Source organism: Canis lupus, chromosome 11, assembly GCF_048164855.1.
Source record: "Canis lupus baileyi chromosome 11, mCanLup2.hap1, whole genome shotgun sequence".
Taxonomy (NCBI): domain Eukaryota; kingdom Metazoa; phylum Chordata; class Mammalia; order Carnivora; family Canidae; genus Canis; species Canis lupus.
Genome location: NC_132848.1, coordinates 18,647,681 through 18,656,659, shown reverse-complemented (window position 1 = coordinate 18,656,659; position 8,979 = coordinate 18,647,681). Strand labels below are relative to the sequence as shown.

At 34.1% G+C, this 8,979-nt stretch overlaps 2 pseudogenes; one reads left to right on the top strand and one right to left on the bottom strand.

The window, feature by feature from the left end:
- The first annotated feature begins 458 nt into the window (after positions 1–458).
- On the top strand, positions 459–1,482 carry LOC140600512 (olfactory receptor 6C4-like; annotated as a pseudogene).
- A 5,823-nt stretch (positions 1,483–7,305) lies between these two features.
- On the bottom strand, positions 7,306–8,652 carry LOC140600511 (olfactory receptor 6C76-like; annotated as a pseudogene).
- Positions 8,653–8,979: the final 327 nt, after the last annotated feature.

Genomic DNA, 8,979 nt, shown 5'->3' with positions numbered 1-8,979 from the left:
ACTGCTGCACCACCGGGGCTGCCCAATTGAAAATGTTCTTGAGAAGCAAGACCTCTGATAATTATAAAGTAAAATAATAAAATGCAGATGGATCTAGAGGGTATTATGCTGAACAAAATAAGTCAATCAGAGAAAGACACCATATGATATCTCTTATATGTGGAATATAAGAAATATAATATAAATATAAATATAATATAAATATAAATATAAGAAATCACAGAGGACCATAGAGTAAGGGAGGGAAAACTGAATGGGAAGTCATCAAAGAGGGAGGAAAACCATGAGACTCTTAACTATAGGAAACAAACAGCATTGCTGGAGGGAAGAAGGGTGGGGGGAATAGGGTAACTGGATGACGGGCATTAAGGAGGACACATGATGGGATGAGCACTGGGTGTCATACACAACTGATGAATTATTGAATACTACATCAGAAACGGAGTATGTACTATATGTTGGCTAATTGAATTTAGAAAAATAAGAAAATATGTTGATCACTTCATGTTATTATTATTTTCTGTCTTATTTGTCTGAAGTTAATGATGGGAAACCAGACATCAGTGATAGAATTCATTCTTCTTGGACTGACGAATGACACTGAGCTTCAAGCTGTGCTTTTCCTTTTTCTGCTGCTAACTTATGTCTTAAGCATCATGGGAAACTTGACCATCATCATTCTGGCCCTTTTGGATTATCGCCTTCAGACTCCTATGTATTTCTTTTTCCGGAATTTTTCTGTTTTGGAAGTATCTTTTACTTCTGTCTTTGTTCCCAAAATGCTAGTCAATATTGCAACTGGAGACAAGACTATCTCCTTCGCTGGTTGTTTCACTCAGAATTTTTTTGCCATCCTTCTGGGGCAACTGAATTTTATCTTTTAGCTGCCATGTCCTATGATTGCTATGTTGCCATTTGTAAACCCTTGCATTATACAACTGTAATGAGCAGGAAACTGCATTCAGCTTGTTCTGTGTTCCTGGTTCTCTGGTTTTTTGGTTGTCATTGTGCCACATACAATGACTCTCCAACTGCCTTTCTGTGTCTCCAATGTCATCAATCATTGATGCTGTGACTATCCCATACTGCTGCATCTGTCCTGTTCAGACACACAGTTCATAGAAGTGATGGAATTTATCTTTGCTGCAGTTACCCTCATCTTCACCTTGGTGCTAGTGATTCTTTCCTACACGTACATAATCAGGACAATTCTGAGAATCCCTTCTGTTCAACAAAGAAAAAAAAGCCTTTTCTACATGCTCCAGTCACATGATTGTGGTCTCACTTTCATATGGAAGTTGTATCTTTATGTACATAAATCCTTCTGTTAAGGATGCAGAAACTTTTAATAAGAGAGTGGCTGTTTTAAATACCTCAGTTGCCCCTCTGTTGAACACTTTCATCTATACCCTAAGGGAAAAGCAAGTGAAAATAGCCTTCAAAGACATGGTCAGCAAGATAATGATGTTTTCAGGAAAATGAAAGTGAGGTTCATAATAATAAAAAATAACAAATAAATGTTTGGAAAATTATAGATGTACATTATTATTACATTGAAGTGTTTGCTATTATCCATCATCAATATTCCTAACAGGACACAAAAACAGTAAAACTACTTATTTAATGAAGCTTATTTTGCCATCACTTTATTTCTTAAAATTTTACAGGCCTGTGTGTATATCTGTGTGTATCCTCAAACATTTTCATGTATCTGTACCTCACTTTTAAGGAAAGGATTTGGGAGAAAGGCAGATTGGAAATATGACTTCCAATAGTTTACTTTTTGCTACTGAGTTTTGCTTATCTTACTCACTGCCATATGGTGTTCAAATGCTGCAGTTGATAACTGAATAGTCAAATATATACCCAGAAAAAACTACTTTGGTTTGTTAATAATAGCTGAAATAATATATTAGTGAATTAATAGAAAGTTGGTTATTTTCAAATTATATTATTCAGATTTAAATTTAGTGTTTCACTTACTGAGAACTTAGTCTACTAAATATTTGAGATAAAGACAGTTCTGACAAAGGGAAAATCAATACATGTTTGTTTCCAAAATGACAGGAAATTCGTTAATAATGATTTATACACACATTAAACTCTGAGTGAATCCAGAAAAGAGGTAAAGGGATGATTTAAATTTAGGTTAATTAGCGACATATCATTATGGCAAATTCTTACAATTTAGTGATGTGCCTAATCATTGTTCTGGTTCTCTTTAACAAGCATATGAAACAAAACTATATGAACAGTATCTATGATGTTAATAATCTTGTAAGCTTAAATCATATTCTTTCTAAATTTTATACTAAACTTTACATTTTTGTAATCTGATCTCCTCAGGCAGAATGTCCATCACAAGCTGATATTTTCTGAACATTGCTTGTTCATATTAACTTCTCAGAAAGCATTGGCCCAACTCATACTATGATTTTTAAATTTTTAGATTTAAAGACGCCAAAAAATGAATTAAAGAAGCTATAAATGTTTCTACTTTAATCTTTTCAATGTACAGATGAAGAAAATTGAATCCTAAAGATATTAACAAACTTTTATTAAAGCATATAGTTAAATTTGTACTCTTGAATTCTTTACTCACCCATCATTAGATGCAGATTCTATTAAGTAGCAGAAATACTAAAACAGTGCCCTGGGAAGCCATGGGGAAAGACGATTGAAAATGTACACCTGCCATAATTTCATCAGAAAAAAACACCTAAGTACCTGAAACATGGCTGATGTTAACAGGTGAGTAAGTTAGATATTGTGTTAGTTATTTAGATTGACAGATAACTGACTCATTAGTTCACTGGATTATTTGTTTTCTCCATCATCAGTGTATGTCAATCGTAGTTATCCAAAACATTATGTCACATTATGGTGGCTGTTCAATTTCAGAAGACAGATCACATAATTATATGTAGCTGAACACTATTGACAGAGGTGACTGCTTTTCAAACAGACAAAATTCTGTTAATCACTGATTGGATTAAAACACAAAAGTAAATCAACCAACCAACCAACCAATCAAAAATCCAGGAACATTATGTTGAAGTAGTTGAAAATCTGCAGAAGATAGGAGGAAAAAAGTCAGAATGGAGGAACCTTCGGACATCCAGGAGAATAATAAGAGGGAATAATAACTGAGTCTCTTAATTCTTTTTTTTTTTGTTTTTTTATAATAAATTTATTTTTTATTGTTTATTCAATTAGAATCTGAGTTAAGTTCAGGCTGAGTTGCGGGTTTTGTTGCTGTTCTATTTTCCCTTGTTTGTTTAGTTATTTTTACAATTTTGTGGAGTTAACAATTTATGCAAAATAAAGTGGATCCAATAAAGTTTAGAACTTGAGATTTGATACCTGTATATACCTGTGAAACCATTACCAAAATCAAGATAATGAACTTCAAAAGTTTCCTTAGGCACTCTGGCAATATATCCCTGGAGGCGTTGTAATGTTTCAATTGGCTAGGCTGAACTATTTCTCTAGGATGTCCCTTCCCTCTTTGTTTCCTGTTATGGTGAACCACCAGAGAGATTATTTGGGATATTTGGAGAATAGAATAAAGCAGAAGCCATTTGGTAGCTCACACAGGTTGTGTTTATCTGCTGGTTTACCTTGTTGGTAGGAGACGGGTGGGTTTATTTTGTCAGTAATTGTTCCATTTTCACCTGGATTTTTTTTCATCTTCTCCAACTCCAAATCTGGTTATCAATGTTTAGCTCTGTGGCAAAATGTCCAAGCTTTTATAGGACACCAGTAAACCTGAGCTCAGAGGCGACAACAGCTAACACATGTTTCAATTCTTCCTCATGCTATGTTAGACACTGGCTTTACATTCATCACATACATGAACTCAAAATTGAGAGTGGACCTATATGTACACAGCAAAACTTTAAAACTCCGAAAGTAACAGAGAACATCTAGATGACTTTCGGTTTAGTAATGATCTTTTAGATACAACACCATAATCCACGAAAGAAATATGGATAAGCTGGACTTCATTAAAATTAAAAACCTCTGCTCTGCAAAAGATAATGTCAAGAAAACGAGAAGACAAGGCACATACAGGGAGACAAGATTTGAGAAAACACATCTAAAAAGGATTGTCAACTCAAATACACAAAAACTTAGAATTCAACAATCTGAAAAAGAACAACAATATTAAAAAATGGGCCAAAGATCTTGACAGACACCTCACCCAAGATACTACAGAGATGGCAAATAAGCAAACAAAAAGATGATCCACATCATGTGTAATCAGGAAAATGTAAATTAAAACAATAAGGAGATACCACCACTACACACAATCCTGGAATATGATAACACCCAACGCTGATGAGGATGTGGAGAAAAATGAACTCTCATCTGTTGCTGGTAGAATGTGAGACGGTCTAGCAACTTTGGAAGACAGTTTGGCAGTTTCTTGCAAAATTAAACACATTCTTACCATAGGATCCAGCAATCACTCATCTTGGTATTTACCCAAATGAGATGAAAACATGTCCACACAAAAACCTGCACACGGATCTTTATAGCAGCTTTATTCATAATTGCCCAAACTTAGAAGCAGCTAAGATACCTGTTAGTAGGTAAATGGATAATCTATGATACTTCTAGAAAATAGAATATTATTCAGTGCTAAAAATAAATGAGCTATCAAGTCATGAAAATACACAGAGGAAACTTAAGTGCATGTCACTAAGTGAAAAAAACAATCTGAAATTTTATGATTCCAACTACATGGCATTCTGGAAAAGGAAAAACAATGAAGACAGTAAAATCAATGGTTTTCAGTGGCTGAGTGATAGGGAGTGATGAGTAGGCAGGCCACAGAGGATTTATGTCTATATATCATCAATATCTGTATTATTATAAACAACCTATATCATCTACCTAGCTATATCTTTGTATGTCTATCAATCATTATACAATTTTCCCAAATCTATAGAATGAACACTCACTGAGAGTGAACCATAATGCAAAATATGGATTTTGGGTAATTATAATGTATCAATATAGGTTCATCAGTTGTAACAAACATACCTCTTTGCTGAAGGAGGTTGTAAATAGGGAAGGCTGTGTGTGTATGAGGTCCATGGGTATATAGGAAATCTCTGTACCTTCCTTTCAATTTTGTTGTATACCTAAAAGTGCTCTAAAATTAGCACCTTAAATATTGTCCCTTTCTGAGACAGATTTCTAGGACTATCTGGCCTGATGGTATTTGCATAAACATTAAGTAAAATGTAGTAGACAAAAAAAATAGGGAGTCAAAGTTTTCTTAGTTTTCATTTTCTCTTGCTTTCTACCTGAGGACAAAGCCACCAAGGGCCAAGGAGTACACCCCTACCCACCAAGGGCCAAGGGGTAAAGAGAACATTTAGTAGATAGGACAATTAGATAGATTCACCTTAGTTATGAGTCCCACCTGAAATTCCAAGGGATGAGCTTTCATTATTATTGGTTATGGAGAATCAAATTAAGTTATTGGCATTCATATTCTTTCAGTTTATTTCTTGGCTCTACTTTTCTTTACCCAAGTTTCATAGTGAGGTAAACATGCTCTATTTAATGAACTCCTGAAAGTTCTGGGTTTATTTTTATAGCTGTAATTATAACAGAAAAGAATATTCTAACATTTACAAAATGTTTATCACATCGAGTTTTACTGAACTGACTTTAGTTTCATGCCCAACACTAATTGAGTTCTTATTTGTAGAGAGAATATGATCATTTTTAAAGCCTAGAGTAGAAGTGTAGTCTTGAACTAATCATGGAGTCCAGCCTTGATTAGCTAACAATGGTTTATAGATCCGCATATGACTTACAGAAGTCATTCTACCAAAAGAAGATAATGAAAAAAAAAAGAAAAAAAGAAAAGAGAAGAAATGGAAGAAAAAAGAAAAATTTATTGAAATAGTGAAAGGTGTGTATGTGTGTATGTGAGAGAGGGAGAAAGAAAAAGTCAGAAGAGACAGCGAGAGAGAGGGAAATTATTTAGGATATACAAAAGCAATTATCTACTTCAAAACAATTTGACTCTATACCAGACCATATGGTAAAACTGTAGGAAGCATCCTCTAAGTACATAACTGCTACATTATGAAGTTTTCCAGATTTTTAAGTACCATATCACATATATAAAATGACAAAGCACTACAATAAATTACATTAGCAGGCAATGGAATCAGCATGAGAATCTCTAATTGCATCTCTACATTCAACCCCAAAACTGAATCCATCATCATTTCAGAATACACGTAGATGAGTATTTGCTACAAACTGATTGGGGATTGCTGGTACTGGATAGACATAGCCTCTGGAATCAAGCAGAAATGAATTTGAATTCTGTTTCTCTGACTAGCTATGTGATGAGAGTAACTTATCGTACCTCTCCAAAGTGCATTTTTTTACAAGATAAAATCAGAATAATTTATTCTACAAGTTTTCATTTTATTTTGTTTTTTAATCTGGAGAATACTGATTTTATACTTTCAAATTAGCCTTAAAATATCGCAAAAAAAAAACTTGTTGTTGCTATGTTATAGATGTAGAATTTAAGGAACACAGTTAGTTCCAAGATGAATAAGGAATAGCTGATAAAGCATCAAATGTGATCTCTTTCTCCAGTATGCATTTTATTCTTAATCAAAGTTACTTGATTTAGTATACATACATGAGTCAGTATTTATTTACTTATTTACTTATATGGCATAAAATGTAAAATAAAAATAGTATACCATATAATAATTTATTACACTAGCATAGTGGTTTTTTTTCAATTCTCAAGACAAAGGATGATATTGATATTTTAATCTCAACTTCCCACTTTTAAATATATTTATTTAAAACAAAAGAGAATGTGTATAAGGACATAAAAGCCAAGGAAAGGTAAAATCCCAAGGAAGATATATAATTGTTTTGAACTTATCAAGGTTTTGCAGAAAATCAAATATAAGAACAAAATATACTGCATAGATATAAAAATAATTAAGTCTCCATGAACTAATATATAAAGTTGACTAAAATAATCTTTCAAGTATTTGCTACATTTAAATTGAAGAAGCAGAGAAGAAATGAGTCAAATTTGAGAATGTTGGGATGCCTGGGTGTGTCAGTGGTTGGGCGTCTGCTTTCAGCTCAGGGCATGATCCCGGGGTCCTGGGATCTAGTTTCGAATCAGACTGCCAAAGGGGAGCCTGTTTCTCTCTCTTCCTGTGTCTCTGCCCCTCTCTCTATGTCTCTCATGAATAAATAAGAAAAATATTTTTAAAAAGTGTTTTTAAAAATTGAGAATGCTTACAATGGAACAGAAAAATAAAATGCTTGCTTCACCTGCTGTTTCCTTAGAGTATAAATAAAGGGATTCAAAAGTGGAGCAACAGAAGTATTGAGAACTGCCACTCCCTTCTTCAAGGATATCCTCTGTTTGACTGAGGGTTTAAGGTACATAAAGATGCAGCTGCCATATGAGAGGGAGATGACAATCATGTGAGAAGAACAGGTGGAGAAAGCTTTTTTCTCTGGTTGGCAGAAGGAAATTTTAAAATTGTCAGGGCAATATATGTGTATGATAGAATTACTAATGCCAAAGTGACCAGCAGAGTCACCAAAGCTAAGATGAAACTCATCATTTCCAACACATGTCTGTCCATGCAGGAGATCTGCAGGAGGGGAGCAGTGTCACAGTAGAAATGATCAATGACATTGGAATCACAGAAGTCCAGGCTTAAGCCTAAAATGAGTCCTGGGAAAGATGATGAGGAAACCAGTGATCCAAGAGCTAAGGACTAGCTGGATACAGATTTTGCTGCTCATAATGGTTGTGTAATGCAGGGGCTTGCAGATGGTGACATAATGATCGTAGGACATGACAGCCAGGAGGTAACATTCAGATGCTCCAAGAAGGAAGGCAAAGCAACTGAGTTGCACAACAGTTATAGGAAATGGTTTTGTCATCAGTTGCCATGCTTACAAGCAATTTGGGGATGCAGACTGTCGTATAAGAAATTTCTAAGAAAGAAAAATTTCAAAGAAAGAAATACATAGGGGTCTTGAGATGTGAGTCCAGCAAAGTGAAGGTAATAATAACTAAGTTGCCTGAGATTCTTAGCAAGCAGGTGAGGAGCAGGAAGACAAATAGCACAATCTTCAGTTTTGGGTCCTCCATCAATCCTGCTAAGATAAATACTGTCACAGTTGTACGGTTTTCCGTCTTGACCTCTTGATACGCTTCTGCTCTGGTAAAAATATTGAGAAAACAATACGCACAGGAACCAATAGTAAATTATGTAGATAATTATGTCAGAATATTAGTAGTTGCTATTGATTATACATACTAATAGGGCACATTTTTAAATGATTAATGTAAGATAAACTCTAACAAAAACTAGTACTTATATTTTTTATTATTTGTATTACTTTATTTTTGAAGAAAGACAAATATTTTCTACAAATCTGATGAATAAAAAACTATCTTATAAATCATCTTTGTAGTCTGGCTTAGGTTTATGGTAATGAGGTAAAGAAATGAACAAGCATGTGAAAAAATTATTTCTACTTTTCTCAGTATAGAAGCGCTAAGATGTCACAGTACTACTCAGCCTGATGACTGTATAAATATCATTGCCTCAAGGAACTGACCATGAGTGCAACAGAGAAACAAGGTGATATATAAATACTTATGATGGTTGAAAATAGAAATGAAGCTTAGATTTAAGTTTAATTCTGGAAGTAATTCCGGGTAACAATGGTAGCTCTTCCCTGGTTTGGCCTGTGCTGCCTCTACTTAGATAATGAACACTCTTTCTTGGTCCTGATTTTTTTTATTCCTATAAATCAGTGTTTTGTCCCTATTCCATCTCTTCATTTCTTCACTTTTACAGCCTCCTATGCCAATATTAAACTTATCTGATTGCATAGTAAAACGGACTTGAATAGAATTAAACAAATTCAGTGTTTCTTCTGGTTATA